The following is a 20,821-nucleotide window of genomic DNA, read 5'->3' on the forward strand; positions in this document are numbered from 1 at the left end:
ATAAATGACGATCGGGACACAGGGACAAAACTACAAAGGGGACGCCGGGGGGCACAGGGGGATATATAAATGACGATAGCGACACAGGAAATGGTTGATTAGCAATCACCATCAACAAAGCTCAAGGGAAATCATTAGAATCATGAGGTATAGATCTGAATACGGATTGTTTTCCCATGGACATTATATGTTGCATGTTCAAGAGTCGGTAAACCTGACAATCTATTTATATGCACGGACAATGGGACAGCAAAGAATGTTGTATATTCGCAAGTTTTACGTAGTTAAAAACATATATATATATATATATATATATATATATATATATATATATATATATATATATATATATATATATATATATATATATATATATATATATATATATATATATATATATATATATTCACAGGTGGGACATAACTACAATGGCACGTAACTAATATGGCGCGTAACGACTTACACGCGTGGGGGGGCACGCGTGGGGGGGGGGGGCGCGAAGCGCCCCCACCAACTAGGTGTTGGTGGGACACCGGCCAGGACACCGGCACATAGGGAATATAAATGACGACCGGGACACTCAAAGAGAAAGCGACCGGGACACAAGGAATGTTCGATTAGCAATCACCATCAACAAAGCACCGGGACACAAATGACGACCGGGATACAGGGAGTACCCCAACTCGCGCCACCCCAACAGCTAGTATATATATAGATATCTATCTATCTATATATCATATATATAGATAGATAGATATCCTTATATATATATATATATATACAAGCTGTTGGGGTGGCGCTTCGCGCCACCCCAACACCTAGTTGGTGGGGGCGCTTCGCGCCCCCCCCAAGCCCCCCCGCGCGCGTAAGTCGTTACGCGCCATAATAGTTACGCGCCATTTTAGTTGTGTCCCTATGTCCCACCTGTGAATATAGATATATATATATATATATATATATATATATATATATATATATATATATATGGTTTTAACTACGTAAAACTTGCGAATATACAACATTCTTTGCTGTCCCATTGTCTTTGCATATAAATAGATTGTCAGGTTTACCGACTCTTGAACATGCAACATATAATGGTCCATGAGAAAACAATCTGTATTCAGATCTATACCTCATGATTCTAATGATTGCCCTTGAGCTTTGTTGATGGTGATTGCTAATCGACCATTCCCTGTCCCGGTGTCCCGGTCGTCATTTACATCCCCCTGTTTCCCCCGGTGTCCCCGTTGTAGTTGTGTCCCTGTGTCCCGGTCGTCATTTATATTCCCTGTGTCCCGGTCGTCATTTGTATCCCGGTGTACCGGTCTGTATATACATTCGTTTTTTAGTTTTGTTTTTCTCCTTTATTTTTTTCCTTTTTTTTTCTTTTTTAGTTTATTTAGATTTTTAGATTTTTTAGTTTTTTTATTAGTTTTTAGTTTTTTTTCTTTTTAGTTTTTTTGTAGTTTTTACCTTCTTTTTAGTTTTGTTAATTTTTTTTTTTACTTATGTCCTGGTCGTCATTTATACTCCCTGTGTCCCGGTGCTTTGTTGATTGCTAATCGAACATTCCTTTTGTCCTGGTCGCTTTCTCTTTGAGTGTCGTCATTTATTTTTTTCTTTTTTAGTTCTTTTAGTTTTTACCTTTTTTAGTTTTTTTTAGTTTTTTAGATGAAATTTTTTTTTAGTTTTTTCCTTTTTTCTTTTTAGTTTTTTATTGGTTTTTACCTTTATGTTAGCTTATTTTTCAGTTTTTTAGTTTTTTTTTATTTTTTATTTTTTTTAGTTTTTTACCTTTTTTTAGTTTTTTTAGTTTTTTTAGTTTTTTTAGTTTTTTAGCTTTTTTACTTTTTTTTATTAGTTTTTAGTTTTTTTGTAGTTTTTGCCTTTTTTTAGTTTTTTCAGTTTTTTTTTTAGTTTTTTATTGGTTTTTACCTTTATTTTAGCTTATTTTTCAGTTTTTTCCTTTTTTTTTAGTTTTTTTTAGTTTTTAGTTTTTTTAGTTTTTTACCTTTTTTTAGTTTTTTTAGTTTTTTTAGTTTTTTAGCTTTTTTATTTTTTTTTATTAGTTTTTAGTTTTTTTTTGTAGTTTTTGCCTTTTTTTTAGTTTTTTTAGTTTTTTAGCTTTTTTATTAGTTTTTAGTTTTTTTTTGTAGTTTTTGCCTTTTTTTAGTTTTTTTAGTTTTTTAGCTTTTTTATTTTTTTTATTAGTTTTTAGTTTTTTTTTGTAGTTTTTGCCTTTTTTTAGTTTTTTCAGTTTTGACGTCACCTGATCCAGTTTTTTCAGGTGACGTCACCTGATCCACGATCCACAGATCCACAGACAACTTATTTTTATATATATAGATAGTTTTTTTTTTTACTTATGTCCTGGTCGTCATTTATACTCCCTGTGTCCCGGTGCTTTGTTGATTGCTAATCGAACATTCCTTTTGTCCTGGTCGCTTTCTCTTTGAGTTTCGTCATTTATTTTTTTCTTTTTTAGTTCTTTTAGTTTTTACCTTTTTTAGTTTTTTTTAGTTTTTTAGAGGAAAATTTTTTTTAGTTTTTTCCTTTTTTTCTTTTTAGTTTTTTATTGGTTTTTACCTTTATTTTAGCTTATTTTTCAGTTTTTCCTTTTTTTTAGTTTTTTTTTATTTTTTATTTTTTTTAGTTTTTTACCTTTTTTTAGTTTTTTTAGTTTTTTTAGTTTTTTAGCTTTTTTACTTTTTTTATTAGTTTTTAGTTTTTTTTTGTAGTTTTTGCCTTTTTTTAGTTTTTTCAGTTTTTTTTTTAGTTTTTTATTGGTTTTTACCTTTATTTTAGCTTATTTTTCAGTTTTTTCCTTTTTTTTTAGTTTTTTTTAGTTTTTATTTTTTTAGTTTTTTACCTTTTTTTAGTTTTTTTAGTTTTTTTAGTTTTTTAGCTTTTTTATTTTTTTATTAGTTTTTAGTTTTTTTTTGTAGTTTTTGCCTTTTTTTAGTTTTTTTAGTTTTTTAGCTTTTTTATTAGTTTTTAGTTTTTTTTGTAGTTTTTGCCTTTTTTTAGTTTTTTTAGTTTTTTAGCTTTTTTATTTTTTTTATTAGTTTTTAGTTTTTTTTGTAGTTTTTGCCTTTTTTTTAGTTTTTTCAGTTTTGACGTCACCTGATCCAGTTTTTTCAGGTGACGTCACCTGATCCATCCATCCACAGACAGACAGACAACTTATTTTTATATATATAGATATATATATATATATATATATATATATATATATATATATATATATATATATATATATATATATATATATATATATATATATATATATATATATATCTATATATATAAAAACAAGTTGTCTGTCTGTCTGTCTGTGGATCAGGTGACGTCATGTTTCTGTGTTGACTGACGTCATGAAATTAGTTGTCGTCATTTTTGCTTAAGTGACGACCGGGAACCTCAAAGAGAAATTACAGACTGGGACACCCGGACACAAATCACGACCGGGACACAGGGAATATAAATAACGACCGGGACACAGGGACACAACTACAACGGGGACGCCGGGGGCACAGGCGGGATATATAAATGACGACCGGGACACAGGGATTGTTCGAATAGAAATTACAGACCGGGACACCGGGACACAAATGACGACCGGGAAAACGGGACACAGGGAATATAAATGACGACCGGGACACTCAAAGAGAAATTACAAACTGGGACACCGGGACACAAATGACGACCGGGACACAGGGAATATAAATGACGACCGGGACACAGGGACGCATCATTAGAATAATGAGGTATAGATCTGAATACGGATTGTTTTTCCCATTGACATTTATATGTTGCATGTTCAAGACAGTAAACCTGACAATCTATTTATATGCACAGACAATGGGACAGCGAAGAATGTTGTATATTCGCATGTTTTACGTAGTTAAAAACATATATTTATATCTATCTCTATTCACAGGTGGGACACAGGGACACAACTACAATGGCGCGTAACTAATATGGCGCGTAACGACTTACGCACGCGTGGGGGCTTGGGGGGGCGCGAAGCGCCCCACCAGCTAGTTGTTGGGGTGGCACGAAGCGCCACCCCAACAGCTAGTATATATATATAAATAAGTTGTCTGTCTGTCTGTCTGTGGATCAGGTGACGTCATGTTTCTGTGTTGACTGACGTCATGTTTTCGACTGACGAAATTACAGATCGGGACACAAATGACGACCGGGACACCGGCACATAGAGAATATAAATGACGCGGGACACTCAAAGAAAAAGCGACCGGGACACAAGGAATGTTCGATTAGCAATCATCATCAACAAAGCACCGGGACACAAATGACGACCGGGACACAGGGATTATAAATGACGACCAGGACATAAGTAAAAAAAAGCTAAAAAAAACTAAGAAAAGGTAAAAACTACAAAAAAACTAAAAAGAAAAAAACAACTAAAAACTAATAAAAAAACTAAAAAAACTAAAAAAGAAAAAAAGAAAAAAAGGAAAAAAAAAATGAAAAATAAAGGAGAAAAACAAAACTAAAAAAATAAAAAGAAAAAAAAAATAAAAAGAAAAAAGAAAAAAAACTAAAAAAACTAAAAAAAGTAAAAACCAAAAAAAAATAAAAAGAAAAAAAAGGGGAAAAATACAAAAATTTATTTCATCATATACCATTTCAAAAACGAATGTATAGCCTATACAAACCGGGACACCGGGATACAAATGACGACCGGGACACAGGGAATATAAATGACGACCAGGACACAGGGACAAAATTACAACGGGGACGCCGGGGGGCACAGGGGGATATATAAATGACGACGGGGACACAGGGAATGTTCGATTAGCAATCACCATCAACAAAGCTCAAAGGCAATCATTAGAATCATGAGGTATAACTAAAAAAACGAAAAAAAAGGTAAAAAACTAAAACCTAAAAAAAAGACCAATTCAAAAACGAATGTATATACAGACCGGGACACCGGGACACAAATGATGACCGGGACACCGGGGACACAGGGACACAAATACAACGGGGACGCCGGGGGGCACAGGGGGATATATAAATGACGACGGTGACACAGAGAATCGTCAATTAGCAATCACCATCAACAAAGCTCAAGAGCAATCATTAGAATCATGAGGTATAGATCTGAATACGGATTGTTTTCCCATGGACCATTATATGTTGCATGTTCAAGAGTCGGTAAACCTGACAATCTATTTATATGCACAGACAATTGGACAGCAAAGAATGTTGTATATTCGCAAGTTTTACGTAGTTAAAAACATATATATATATATATATATATATATATATATATATATATATATATATATATATATATATATATATATATATATATATATATCTATATTCACAGGTTGGACATAGGGAGACAACTACAATGGCGCGTAACTAATATGGCGCGTAACGACTTACAATCGCGGGGGGGGGGCTTGGGGGGGGCGCGAAGCGCTCCCACCAACTAGGTGTTGGGGTGGCGCGAAGCGCCACCCCAACAGCTAGTATATATATATATATATATATATATATATATATATATATATATATATATATATATATATATATATATATATATATATATATATATATATAATAAATATCTTTGAAAAGACCTCAGAATTTAAGTAAGTATGTATAACGAAACTAGACTCTTAAGGTCCAAACCGAAAGCGCTAAACTCGGTTTCTTTGCTCTCCGGCCAGGAACTGCGATTAAGAGTTGGGGGCCAGCCATCCTATGTTTTTTGCACAGAGAAAAACGCACATGCATTTTATCTTGTTCTATAATATTTTAAAAAGTTAAAACAGTTGTAAATTTTACACAGTATTGCATAAACCTAATAAGTTTTGACGTCACTCATACAAATTTATTTTCAAAATTAATTATCTTGACGATTTTCATTCAAATTTACCACTTATCTAGATATTTCTTTGGTTAGAAAATCAAAGAAGACCAAGTTTCCCGAAAAATATGGAGCTGTTACTGAGAAAAAAATATACATAATAATCTTTATTTAAACAGATAGTATAATAATAGTAATAATTAAAAAAAAAAAATTAAAATACATTAAATTGGTTCATAATACACTACCATTAAATTTGCAGTCTTTTCAAAGATATTAATTATTGAAGAAATCTAATGAATAACTCCAATTTTTTGCTAAGCTTCAAAATTTCGGTTCTCTCTTTAACGTCTTAGTTAAAATACATTCAGAGATTTTCGTAATTACCTGTTTTTTTCTCTTTACGCAACATTTCGCTGTTTTTTATTAAACCAATACAAATACTGAAGCAAAAGTTACTGAACAGCAAAAAGTTAATGAAGTCTAATAAGGATCTGAACCTGGTACCTTCATTCTGCGGTGTGACAGCATCTCTCAGGGAGTGCCTGGCATATTCAGTTTGACATATCTGGCATATTCAGTTTGGTGTTTTAAATGGTATATTATGAACCAAATTAATGAGTTTTATACATTTTTTTAATCTTTATTATTATAATATTATCTGTTTAAATAAAAATTATTATGTATATTTTTTTTCTCAGTAATAGCTCCATATTTTTCGGGAAACTTGGTTTTCTTTGATTTTCTAACTAAAGAAATATCTAGATAAGTGATAAATTTGAAAGAAAATCGTCAAGATATTTAATTTTGGAAAGAAATTCTCATGAGTGACGTCAAAACTTATTACGTTTATGCAATACTGTATAAAATTTACTAAGATAAGATATTGATTATTGGAGAAATCTAATGTATAACTCCAATTTTTTATTAAGCTTCAGAATTTCGGTTCTCTCTTTAAGGTTTTAGAATTGTTGCAATGCCTTGTTAAAATATATACAAAGATTTTTGTAATTACCTGTTTTTTTTTCTCTTTGCGCGACATTTCGCTGGTTTTTATTAAACTAAAACAAATACCAACAAAAAGTTGCCGAAGCCTAACCAGGATTTGAACCTGGGACCTTCATTCTCCAGTCTGCCAGCCTCTCTCAGCGAGTGACTACTCCGGCATATTCAATTTTGATGTTTTAAATGGTATATTATTAACCAAATTAATTTGTTTTACAAGTTTTTTTTAATTATTATTATTATTATACTATCTGTTTAAATAAAGATTATTGTGTATATTTTTTCTCTGTAACAGCTCCATATTTTTCGGGAAACTTGGTTTTCTGTGGTTTTCAAACTAAAAAAATATCTAGATAAGTGATAAATTTGAAAAAAAATCGTCAAGATTTTTAATTTTGGAAAGAAATTCGTACGAGTGACGTCAAAACTTATTACATTTATGCAATGCTGTGTAAAATTTACAACTGTTTTAACTTTTTAAACGAATTGTAGAACAAGATAAAATATGTGTGCGTTTTCGTGTGTGCAAAAATATAGGATGACTGGCCCCAACTCTTGATCAAACTTCCTGCCTTGAGGGCCAAGAAACGGAGATTAGCACTTTTGGTTTGGACCAAAAGGATTTAGTTCACTCAGCGAGTGACTACTCCGGCATATTCAATTTGGTGTTTTAAATGGTTTATTATTAACCAAATTAATGTGTTTTATAATTTTTTAATTATTATAATTATTGTACTCTCTGTTTAAATAAAGATTATTGTGTATATTTTTTCTCAGTAACAGCTCCATATTTATCTAGATAAATAGAAATATCTAGATAAGTGATACATTTGAAAAAAAATCGTCAAGATTTATAATTTTGGAAAGAAATTCGTATGAGTGACGTCAAAACTTATTACGTTTATGCAATACTGTGTAAAATTTACAACTCTTTTAACTTTTAAAAAAGAATTATAGAAACGGAGATAATTACCTGTTTTTTTTCTATTTATGCGACATTTCGCTGGTTTTTATTAAACTAAAATAAATACCAACAAAAAGTTGCAGAAGCCTAACCAGGATTTGAACCTGGGACCTTCATTCTCCAGTCTGACAGCCTCTCTCAGCGAGTGACTACTCCGGCATATTCAATTTGGTGTTTTAAATGGAATAGTATTAACCAAATTAATGTGTTTTACAAATTTTCTTAATTATTATAATTATTATACTATCTGTTTAAATAAAGATTATTGTGCATATTTTTTCTCAGTAACAGCTCCATATTTTTCGGGAAACTTGGTTTTCTGTGATTTTCTAACTAAAGAAATATCTAGATAAGTGACAAATTTGAAAAAAAAATCGTCAAGATTTTTAATTTTGGAAAGAAATTCGTATGAGTGACGTCAAAACTTATTACGTTTATGCAATACTGTGTAAAATTTACAACTGTTTTAACTTTCTAAAAGAATTGTAGAACAAGATAAAATGTGTTTGCCTTTTCGTGTGTGCAAAAACATAGGATGACTGGGCCCCAACTCTTGATCACACTTCCTGACTGGAGGGCCAAGAAACGGAGACTAGCACTTTTGGTTTGGACCTAAAAGATTTAGTTTCGTTAGTTTTACTTGCTAAAAATCTGCAGTCTTTTCAACGATATTGACTATTGAAGAAATTTAATGTATAACTAAAAATTTTTACTAAGATTCAAAATTTCGGATCTCTCTTTAAGGTTTTAGAATTGTTGCAATACCTTGTTAAAATATATACAAATATTTTTGTAATTACCTGTTTTTTTTTCTCTTTGCGCAACATTTCGCTGGTTTTTATTAAACTAAAACAAATACTAACAAAAAGTTACCGAAGCCTAACCAGGATTTGAACCTGGGACCTTCATTCTCCAGTCTGCCAGCCTATCTCAGCGAGTGACTACTCCGACATATTCAATTTGATGTTTTAAATGCTATACTATTAACCAAATTAATGTGTTTTACAAATTTTCTTACTTATTATTATTATTATACTATCTGTTTAAATAAAGATTATTGTGTATATTTTTCTCTGTAACAGCTCCATATTTTTCGGGAAACTTGGTTTTTTGTGTTTTTCAAACTAAAGAAACATCTAGATAAGTGATAAATTTGAAAAAAAAATCGTCAAGATTTTTAATTTTGGAAAGAAATTTGTATGAGTGACGTCAAAACTTATTACGTTTATGCAATACTGTGTAAAATTTACAACTGTTTTAACTTTTTAAAAGAATTGTAGAACAAGATAAAATGTGTTAGCGTTTTCGTGTGTGCAAAAACATAGGATGACTGGGCCACAACTCTTGATCACACTTCCTGACTGGAGGGCCAAGAAACGGAGACTAGCACTTTTGGTTTGGACCTAAAAGATTTAGTTTCGTTAGTTTTACTTGCTAAAAATCTGCAGTCTTTTCAACGATATTGACTATTGAAGAAATTTAATGTATAACTAAAATTTTTTACTAAGATTCAAAATTTCGGTTCTCTCTTTAAGGTTTTAGAATTGTTGCAATACCTTGTTAAAATATATACAAATATTTTTGTAATTACCTGTTTTTTTTCTCTTTGCGCAACATTTCGCTGGTTTTTATTAAACTAAAACAAATACCAACAAAAAGTTGCCGAAGCCTAACCAGGATTTGAACCTGGGACCTTCATTCTCCAGTCTGACAGCCTCTCTCAGCGAGTGACTACTCCGGCATATTCAATTTGGTGTTTTAAATGGTATATTATTAACCAAATTAATTATTTCAATATATTTTGACCATAGATTAAAGTAATTCGAAAACCTTAAAACAGATACCCCAAATTTGAGGTTTAATATAAATTGTTGGAGCTTTAGCATGCTTGGAACGTAAAGATTTTTCCAAGTGTCAATGTTAGAATGAACATTTACAAATTGAAGAAAACAAATTAATAAAAAGAAGAAACTAAAAAAAGAAAAACTAAAAAAGAAAAAAAAAACTAAAGAAGAAACTGTATCTATATATATAAAAATAAGTTGTATATATGCATGTTTGTTTGTTAGTGAGTTTGCATTTGACGTCATTATAAGTATATAAGGCTTTGTATATGACCCGGGGGCACAGGGGGATATATAATTGACGACGAGGACACAAGGAATGTTCGATTAGCAATCACCATCAACAAAGCTCAAGGGCAATCGTTAGAAAAATGCGGTATAGATCTGAATACGGATTGTTTTCCCATGGGCAATTATTATGAAACCTGACAATCTATTTATATGGACAGAAAATGGGACAGCAAAGAGTGTTGTATATTTAAATGTTTTACGTAGTTATATATATATATATATATATATATATATATATATATATATATATATATATATATATATATATATATATATATATATATATATATATATATATATATATATATATATATATATATATATATATATATATATATATATATATATATATATATATATATACCAGGTGTTGGGGTGGCGCTTCGCGCCAGCCGAACACCTAGTTGGTGGGGCGCTTCGCGCCCCCCAACCTTCCCCGCGCGCGGAAGTCGTTACGCGCCATTTTAGTTACGCGCCATTGTAGTTGTGTCCCTGTGTCCCACCTGTGAATATAGATAGATTTATATATGTGTTTCAAACTACGTAAAAATTGCGAATATACAACATTCTTGGCTTTCCCATTGTCTGTGCATATACAAAGCCGTATGCACTAATAATGACGTCACATGCAAACGCTCTTTTTACAAACAAACAAACATGCATACACACAACTTGTTTTTATATAGATAAATAGATAGATAGATACAATACAAATTAACTGCGTAAAACTTGCGAATATACAACATTCTTCGCTGTCCAATTGTCGCTGCATATAAATAGATTGTCAGGTTTACCGACCCTCGAACATTCAACGTACAATTGTCCATGGGAAAAACAATCAGTATTAAGATCTATACCACATTTTTCTAATGATTGACCTTGAGCTTTGTTAATGGTGATTGCAATGGTGATTCCAGCATCGCACTGACCCAAACACTTCAAGTTTTACTATATAGTTTATCCGTTATTTCAACTTTTGCCGGAAGACACGGGCCGTAATGTCATGCCTATGAACCGCCGATTGTCCTTGAAGTAAAAGCTGCAATATCTCGTCCCAAGATTGATTACATGTAAATGTAATAAATAAATCTGGACGACCATAGAGACGAACAAACGCAATAGCATCACGAGCATATTCATGCATATGACGGGGACTGCCAGCATATGACTTAGGTAAAATTGTTAATCTTCCAACGTTTGTGGTATTACCGTCATTTATAACTGCATTTCGCAAATGAATGTATTGTTCAGAGCGGAGCTTGGTCTGATTCAGGCGGATATATAGCAAACGTTCTGATTCAATTTTAGCATACATATCAACGACAAATTGGTGAAACAATTCACGGCATTTTAAAATATAATTTTCTTCATCCTGCCGAATCAGTAGTCTATATTGCACTGCATTTCTTATTCATTTCTTTGTTAGTGGCTGGATTGATCAATTTAATATTAAAGTGATAGTCGTCGGCTCCATCCCAAAAAATGATAGGATATTGTAGGGCATCGTAGCATCGATGAGTTTCAGCAATTCTTAACAACTGAGCGTTTCGCTTATGAAGACTAATATCTCGAGGTAAAAACTGATCACCAACCATAACGATTGCCATCTCGTCGATAGTTGGAGCATTGTATCTACGCATATGTTGGCCAGGAGGCGTTTTGTCAGCGAAAATAACAATTTTATGCGTATCAGTAGGCATCAAATCGATGGCTGTTTTGAACAGACGCACTAAATTATTATTTTGGTGGAAAAGATGTTGCAATTGGGAAACGATTTTCCTTTCAAAGTTGGGAGAAATTTCGCAACGTGCATTCAATTCAGAATTTCTATCACTGATGAAGTACAATTGTAAAAATTTATGATTCTCGCCTGAGAATGGTAGAAGGGGCCCTGCTCTATGATAAATTTGCCCTTTTATTTTGAAAGTAGCCATAAATTGATCTGGATTTTCGATTTGGGCTCCAAACGACGTCATTTGGAAACATGAGTTGTATTTTCTGATTTTTGACAAAAAACGCTTAGATTTTGACGTAGTTCCAGTAAGGAAAGTCTTCAATGGCTCTGGTGGTTCAGCCAATAGAGGAAGTTTAACGTTTCCTGAGGCGCAACACATTCCCATTGTTTCACCATTGAATTTCAAGGCCTTGCAATAGGGACAAATTTCAGACATTGTTCCGAGTTGAACACATCTACTCAAGCTATAATCATCGACTGGGCTGTACCTGAATGCCAGGCGATAACTTTCAGATTGCTCTGATTCCTCGGCACGCTTTATTTTCTTACTTTCTCTATCAGCAGCAAGCCTGATTTCTTGCTGTTCTTGTGATTCCTTGGCACGCTTTCTTTTCTTACTTTCTCTATCAGCAGCAAGCCTGATTTCTTGCTGTTCTTGTGATTCCTCTACACGCCTTCTTTTTTCACTTTCTCTTTTAGCAGCAAGTCTGCTTTCGCGTTGCTCTGGTAGTTCCTCGGCACGCTTTCTGTTCTTTCTTTCTCTATCAGCCTCAAACCTGTTTCCTTGCTGTTCTTTTGATTCCTCGGCACGCTTTCTGTTCTTTCTTTGTCTATCAGCCTCAAGCCTGTTTCCTTGCTGTTCTTTTGATTCCTCGGCGCGCTTTCTTTTCTGACTTTCTCTATCAGCGGCAAGTTTTTGGCATAGACTCTTTGAGCATCTTCATCGGCTTTTGCCATTGTAAGTTCATCAGTCATTTTAAACTTAAACATTAATAGATTTCTACGTGAACATATATGTCTTAAATATCTTTAATAATTTTATTTTAAGATAATATTTTATTAAAAGATAATTTTATCTTTAACGTCACCATCATAGCAAAAATGACGACAACTAGCTTCATGATTATATATCTTTAATGACGTCACCGCCATAGCAAAAATGACGACAACTAACTTCATGACGCCAGTCGACACAGAAACATGACGTAACCTGACAGACAGACACACAGGCAGACAACTTATTTTTATATATATAGATATATATATTTATATATATATATATATATATATATATATATATATATATATATATATATATATATATATATATATATATATATATATATATATATATATATATATATATATATATATATATATGTATATATATATATATATATATATATATATATATATATATATATATATATATATATATATATATATACTAGCTGTTGGGGTGGCACTTTGCGCCACCCCAACACCTAGTTGGTGGGGCGCTTCGCGCCCGCCCAAGCCCCCCCGCGCGCGTAAGTCGTTACGCGCCATATTAGTTACGCGCCATTGTAGCAGTGTCCCTGTGTCCCACCTGTGAATAGAGATAGATATAAATATATATTTTTAACTACTTAAAACATGCGAATATACAACATTCCTCGCTGTCCCATTGTCTGTGCATATAAATAGCATTTATATTCCCTGTGTCCCGGTCGTCATTTGTGTCCTGGTGTCCCAGTTTGTATTTCCTCTTTGAGTGTCCCGGTCGTCATTTATATTCCCTGTGTCTATTCAAACAATCCCTGTGTCTCAGTCGTCAATTATATATCCCACCTGTGCCCCCGGCGTCCTCGTTGTAGTTGTGTCCCTGCGTCCCGGTCGTCATTTATATTCCCGGTCGTGATTTGTGTCCGGGTGTCCCAGTCTGTAATTTTTCTTTGAGGTTCCTGGTCGTCATTTATATTTCCTCTGTGTCGGTCGTCATTTGTGTCCCGGTCTGTAATTTATCTTTGAGTGTTTTTTCTTTTTAGTTTTTTTTTGTTTTTTACATTTTTTCAGTTTTTTTTTCTTCTTTATTTTTCAGCGTCACTATGAAGTACATATCGCCGAACCTTCAGTCATTTTACAATTAAACATTTTTCCGTGAACGCATGTCTTAAATACCATTAATGACGTCACCGTCAAAGCAAAAATGACGACAACTAATTTCATGACGTCAGCCGACACAGAAACATGACGTCACCTGATCCACAGACAGACAGACAACTTATTTTTATATATATAGATATATATAGAAGCGCCACCCCAACACCTAGTTGGTGAGGGCGCTTCGCGCCCCCCCCCCCAAGCCCCCCCGCGCGCGTAAGTCTTTACGCGCCATTGTAGTTGTGTCCCTATGTCCCACCTGTGAATATAGATAGATAGATATATATATATATATATATATATATATATATATATATATATATATATATATATATATATATATATATATATATATATATATGTTTTTAACTACGTAAAACTTGCAAATATACAACATTCTTTGCTGTCCCATTGTCTGTGCATATAAATAGATTGTCAGGTTTACCGACTCTTGAACATGCAACATATAATGGTCCATGGGAAAACAATCCGTATTCAGATCTATACCTCATGATTCTAATGATTGCCCTTGAGCTTTGTTGATGGTGATTGCTAATCGACCATTCCCTGAGTCGCCATCATCATTTATATATCCTCCTGTGCACCCCGGCGTCCCCTTTGTAGTTATGTCCCTGTGTCCCGGTTGTCATTTATATTCCCTGTGTCCCGGTCGTCATTTGTGTCCCGGTGTCCCAGTATGTGATTTTTCTTTGAGTGTCCCGGGCGTCATTTATATTCCTTGTGTCCCGGTCGTCATTTATATCCCCCTGTGCCCCCCGGCGTCCCCGTTGTAGTTGTGTCCCTGTGTCCCGGTCGTCATTTATATTCCCTGTGTCCCGGTCGTCATTTGTATCCCGGTGTCCCGGTCTGTATATACATTCTTTTTTTAGTTTTGTTTTTCTCCTTTATTTTTTTCCTTTTTTCTTTTTTTTCTTTTTTAGTTTATTTAGATTTTTAGATTTTTTAGTTTTTTTATTAGTTTTTGGTTGTTTTTTCTTTTTAGTTTTTTTGTAGTTTTTACCTTCTTTTTAGTTTTTTTAGTTTTTTTTTTACTTATGTCCTGGTCGTCATTTATACTCCCTGTGTCCCGGTGCTTTGTTGATTGCTAATCGAACATTTCTTTTGTCCCGGTCGCTTTCTCTTTGAGTGTCGTCATTTATTTAGATTGTCAGGTTTACCGACTCTTGAACATGCAACATATAATTGTCCATGGGAAAATTCCCTGTGTCCCGGTCGTCATTTATATTCCCAGTATCCCGGTCGTCATTTGTGTCCCAGTGTTCCAGTCTGTAATTTCTCTTTGAGCGTCCCGTTTGTCTTTGTTTGATGGTGAGCTTTGTTGCCCCTTGAGCTTTAATGATGGTGATTGCTAATCGAACATTGCCTGTGTCCCCGTCGTCATTTATGTCCCCCCTGTGCCCCCGGCGTCACCGTTGTAGTTGTGTCCCTGCGTCCCGGTCGTCATTTATATTCCCTGTGTCCCGGTCGTCATCCCGGTATACATTCGTTTTTGAATTGGTATATGATGAAATAAATTTTTAATTTTTTCCCTTTTTTTCCTTTTAGTTTTTTTTTTACCTTTTTTTGAAGTTTTTGACCTTGGTGTTTGTCATTGGTTTTGACCTTTTTATAGGTTTTTTAGTTTTTTTCTTTTTTCTTTTTAGTTTTTTTTTGAAGTTTTTATCTTTTTAGTTTTTTTATTTTTATTTATATTTTTTTAGTTTTCTTTTTCTCCTTTATTTTTCAGTTTTTTTCCTTTTTTTCTTTTTTTTCTTTTTTAGTTCTTTTAGATTTTACCTTTTTTAGTTTTTTTTAGTTTTTTAGATGAAAATTTTTTTAGTTTTTTTCCTTTTTTTCTTTTTAGTTTTTTATTGGTTTTTACCTTTTTTTTTAGCTTTTTTAGTTTTTTTTTGTTTTTTCTTTTTACTTTTTTTTAGTTTTTATCTTTTTTATTTTTTTTATTTTTATTCTTAATTTTATTAGTTTTCTTTTTCTCTTCTATTTTTCAGTTTTTTCCTTTTTTTAAGTTTTTTTTAGTTTTTAGTTTTTTACCTTTTTTAGCCTAACCAGGATTTGAACCTGGGACCTTCATTCTCCGTTCTGACACCCTCTCTCATCGAGTGACTACTCCAGCATGTTCATTTTGGTGTTTTAAATGGTATATTATTAACCAAATTAATGTGTTTTACAATATACTAAGCATCGTCAAAGCAAAAATGACGACAACTAATTTCATGACGTCAGCCGACACAGAAACATGACGTCACCTAATCCACAGACAGACAGACAGACAACTTATTTTTATATATATATATATATATATATATATATATATATATATATATATATATATATATATATATATATATATATATATATATATATATATATATGTATATATATATATATATATATATATATATATATATATATTCACAGGTGGGACACAGGGACACAACTACAATGGCGCCTAACGACTTACGTGCGCGGGGGGCTTGGGGCCCCCCGCGCCCCAATATATATATATATGTATATATATATATATATATATATATATATATATATATATATATATATATATATTATATATATATATATATATATATATATATATATATATATATATATATATATATATATATATATATATATATATATATATATATATATATATATATATATATATATGTATATATATATATATATATATATATATATATATATATATATATATATATATATATATATATATATATATATATATATATATATATATATATATATATATATATATATATATATATATATATATATATATATATATATATATATATATATATATATATATATATATATATATATATATGCTTTAAAATATTGGTTTTTCTTAATTCGAATTGAATTTACCATAAATTAGAAAAGGATAATTAAAGCCTAAACAAAACAAAAATTTAACTGCATCAAAAAATAAAAATCGTAAATAAAGCTAAAAGAGAAAGATAATTATAGAATGAAAATAATGATGTGGAAAAGAATAAATTTGTTTCGTGTCTTAAAACCATGAAAAACCCACCAAAATAGGTTTTGAAACAAATCTTCAAAGACATTCATAGAAAAGGAGAAAGAATAGTACTGATGAAAAAAGGTCCCACCGAGATTTGAACTCGGATCGCAGGATTCAAAGTCCTGAGTGCTAACCATTACACCATGGGACCTTGTACATAAAGCAAATTTTTCTTCTGTTAATGATAAAATGAAATAATTCTAATAGTTTTGTCATGCAACCTCCCCCCTCCCACTCTCTGTATAATTTGAAAATTCGGTGTTTGCTTTGGTAAATATCTATTTTGGTTTTTGGAAACAAATCATAAGACACAAATAAATTGACCCTCTTTAGGTTTTGAACTTAAAGGATTTTGACACTTTAGGGTTTTGACCCTTCCTACATTTTCAGTAAGTGGCACTGTGATTATAGGCTAAGAAAAGAAGCAAAACTAAGACTACCTTACAGTCGTATATAACTATGAATTTCAAAGTAAAAGAGCAACTTTATCATAGAGCAGGGTCCCTTCTACCATTCTCAGGCGAGAATCATAAATTTTTACAATTGTACTTCATCAGAGATAGAAATTCTGAATTGAATGCACGTTGCGAAATTTCTCCCGACGTTAAAGGACAATCGTTTCCCAATTGCAACATCTTTTCCACGAAAATAATAATTTTTTGCTTTTGTTCAAAACAGCCATCGATTTGATGCCTAATGATACGCATAAAATTGTTATTTCTGCTGACAAAACGCCTCCTGGCCAACATGTACGTAGATACAATGCTCCAACTATCGACCAAGTGGCAATCGTTATGGTCGGTCATCAGTTTTTACCTCGAGATATTATTCTTCATAAGCGAAACGCTCAGTTGGTAAGAATTGCTGAAACTCATCGATGCTACGATGCCCTACAATATTCTATCATCTTTTGGGATGGAGCCGACGGCTATCACTTTAATATTAAATTGATAAATCCAGCCACTAACAAAGAAATGAATAAGAAATGCAGTGTAATGCATTATTATTTCTATAAACTAATGATTCGGCAGGATGAAGACAATTATATTTTAAAATGCCGTCAATTGTTTCACCAATACATCGTTGATATGTATGCAAAAAATTGAATCAGAACGTTTGCTATTTATCCGTCTGAATCATACCAAGCTCCGCTCTGAACAATACATTCATTTGAGATGCAGTTGTAAATGACGGTAATACAACAAACGTTGGAAGATTAACGATTTTACCTTCGTCATATGCTGGCAGTCCCCGTCATATGCATGAATATGCTTAAGATGCTATTGCGTATGTTTGTCTCTATGGTCGTCCAGATTTATTTATTACATTTACATGTAATCAATCTTGGGACGAGATATAGCAGCTTTTACTTCAAGGACAATCGGCGGTTCATAGACATGGCATTACGGCCCCTTTCTTCCGGCAAAAGTTGAAATCACTGATAAACTACATAGTAAAACTTGAAGTGTTTGAGTCAGCTCGATGCTGGATGTACTCCAGCATCGAGCTAGTATCGAGTAGTGGAATGGCAAAAACGAGGATTGCCACACACATAAATACTAATCTGGCTACATTATAAAATTACTTCTAATGAAATTGATGATGTGATTTCCGCTGAAATACCTGATGAAAATTTCGATGGGGGGTTATATGATATTGTTGTAAAAAATATGATACATGGACCTTGCGGTGCACTGAACGAAAATTCATAATGCATGGCTAAAGGAAGGTGCACAAAGAAATATCCTCGACTTTTAGTCGGTAAAACAGCAATAACAAAGAAGCGTAACGGTACCACCATCGAAGTAGATAACCAGTGGGTTGTTCCATATTCCCCATTATTATCAAAAACATTTAATGCACACATAAACGTTGAATACTGTAACTCCGTAAAGGCAATCAAATACACATGTAAATACGTCAACAAAGGCAGTGACATGGCAGTTCTTGGCTTGCAGTCTGAAATCAAAGATATCGACGAAATCGTACACTATCAGGCTGGAAGATACATAAGCAGTAATGCAGCTGTTTGGCGAATTCTTTCATTTCCGATACATGAACGTAGTCCAGCTGTTGTTCACTTAGCGGTACATTTACACAATGGTCAACGTGTTTATTTTTCGGAATCCAACGCGCAACAAAAAGCCCTGGATCCACCAGATACAAAGTTAACTGCTTTCTTTTCGCTATGCAAAAATGATTCTTTTGCAAAAAAACTGCTGTATACTGAAGTGCCTTCGTATTACACGTGGAATACTAAAAATGAAGTATTTGAACTTGGAAAACAGGGTACGTCAGTTGACGGCCAACCTACCATCTTCAAAGATACCACGATAGAAAGACTCTACACCGTTCACCCCAATCTAAATGAATGCTTCTTTCTACGCCTACTCTTGGTGAATGTACCCGGTCCGACGTCCTTTGAGTATTTGAGAACAGTAAACGGTACTATACATGACACTTACCGTAGTGCAAGCCAAGCTCTGAATTTATTGGAGAATGACCAACACTGGGATAACTGCATCAATGACGCGTGCGAAACGTCAACTGCAAGTCTAATTCGTGCATTGTTTGGAATCATACTAACAACTTGCTCTCCTTCAGCTCCTGCAGAGTTATGGGAAAAATATAAATCGAAAGTGTCCGAAGATATACTCCATCGAAAACGGTTAGACACGTCAGATATAACTTTTGATTTTACATCAGAAATTTATAACTACACTTTAGTTATTATAGAAGATTTGTGCGTATGTATGGCAAACAAACCTCTTCAGGATTTGGGAATGCCTTCACCTAATCGTACCGCTGCTGTTTCGACATGTGTAGAATTGGATCGTGAACAAAGTTACAGTACGAATGATCTAATGTCGTATGTACAAAATATATTTCCAAGTTAACGTCGGAACAAAAAGACATTTATGATACGATAATGCATTGTGTCGATAACACCGTTGGAGAAACTTTCTTTTTGGATGCGCCAGGAGGTACTGGTAAAACGTTTGTGATAAAACTGATTCTGGCATCAATTCGATCAAAAAATGATATAGCGTTGGCAATTGCCTCATCCGGAATATCCGCAACGTTGCTGCCTGGTGGAAGAACTGCTCATTCCTCTTTGAAATTGCATCTGAATTTGCATTCTACAGAAACTCCCACGTGCAATATTTCCAAATCATCTGGGATGGTTAAAGTATTTCAGCAATGCTAACTTATTATTTGGGACGAGTGCACCATGGCACACAAAAAATCGCTCGAGGCTCTGGATCAATGTTTGAAAGATTTGCGAGGGAATTCGAAACCCTTTGGCAGTAATTAATATTGCTTTCGGGAGATTTCAGGCAAACATTACCTATAATACCTAGATCAACCCTTTCAGACGAAATGAATGCTTGCCTGAAAAATTCTAATTTATGGGAAAATGGGTGGTATAGATCTTAATACTGATTGTTTTTCCCATGCACAATTGTACGTTGCATATTCGAGGGTTGATAAACCTGACAATCTATTTATATGCAGCGACGATTAACCGCTTCATTTGGTTCCAAAACTGTGTCGACTGATTTGTAAAGGACTGCCTGGTCTCGAATCTTGGTCAAAACAATATTGTTTATTTCGTGGACGTCTATATTTTTGGGTGCAAGAATCGCTCTTTCATTTAGCCATTTATTATTTTCATAATTGTTTAGAATATTCGGAAATACTTTTTCAATCCATTCATTTTTGGACGTCACTAAATTACAGAAATCAGCAGGTAGTTGTATACGTCCTGAAATTGAGTCTACTGGGAGCTTTCCGTTTCCAATTGCCAGCAATTGATCTGAAAATGTTTGACCAGAGTCATCGTTTTGCAATCGGACACGCATATTTGCAGTTAATTTTAATTTTTTTACGTGTGCCCATAAATTAGAATTTTTCAGGCAAGTATTTA

General features: G+C 33.0%; 1 non-coding gene across 1 annotated transcript; it reads right to left on the reverse strand.

Moving 5' to 3' along the window:
- Positions 1-16,972: 16,972 nt before the first annotated feature.
- Positions 16,973-17,044, reverse strand: Trnaq-uug (transfer RNA glutamine (anticodon UUG)). Its single transcript has one exon. It is a non-coding gene; the product is annotated as a tRNA-Gln (tRNA).
- Positions 17,045-20,821: the final 3,777 nt, after the last annotated feature.

Source organism: Artemia franciscana, chromosome 8 (assembly GCF_032884065.1).
Source record: "Artemia franciscana chromosome 8, ASM3288406v1, whole genome shotgun sequence".
NCBI classification, from domain to species: Eukaryota; Metazoa; Arthropoda; class Branchiopoda; order Anostraca; family Artemiidae; genus Artemia; species Artemia franciscana.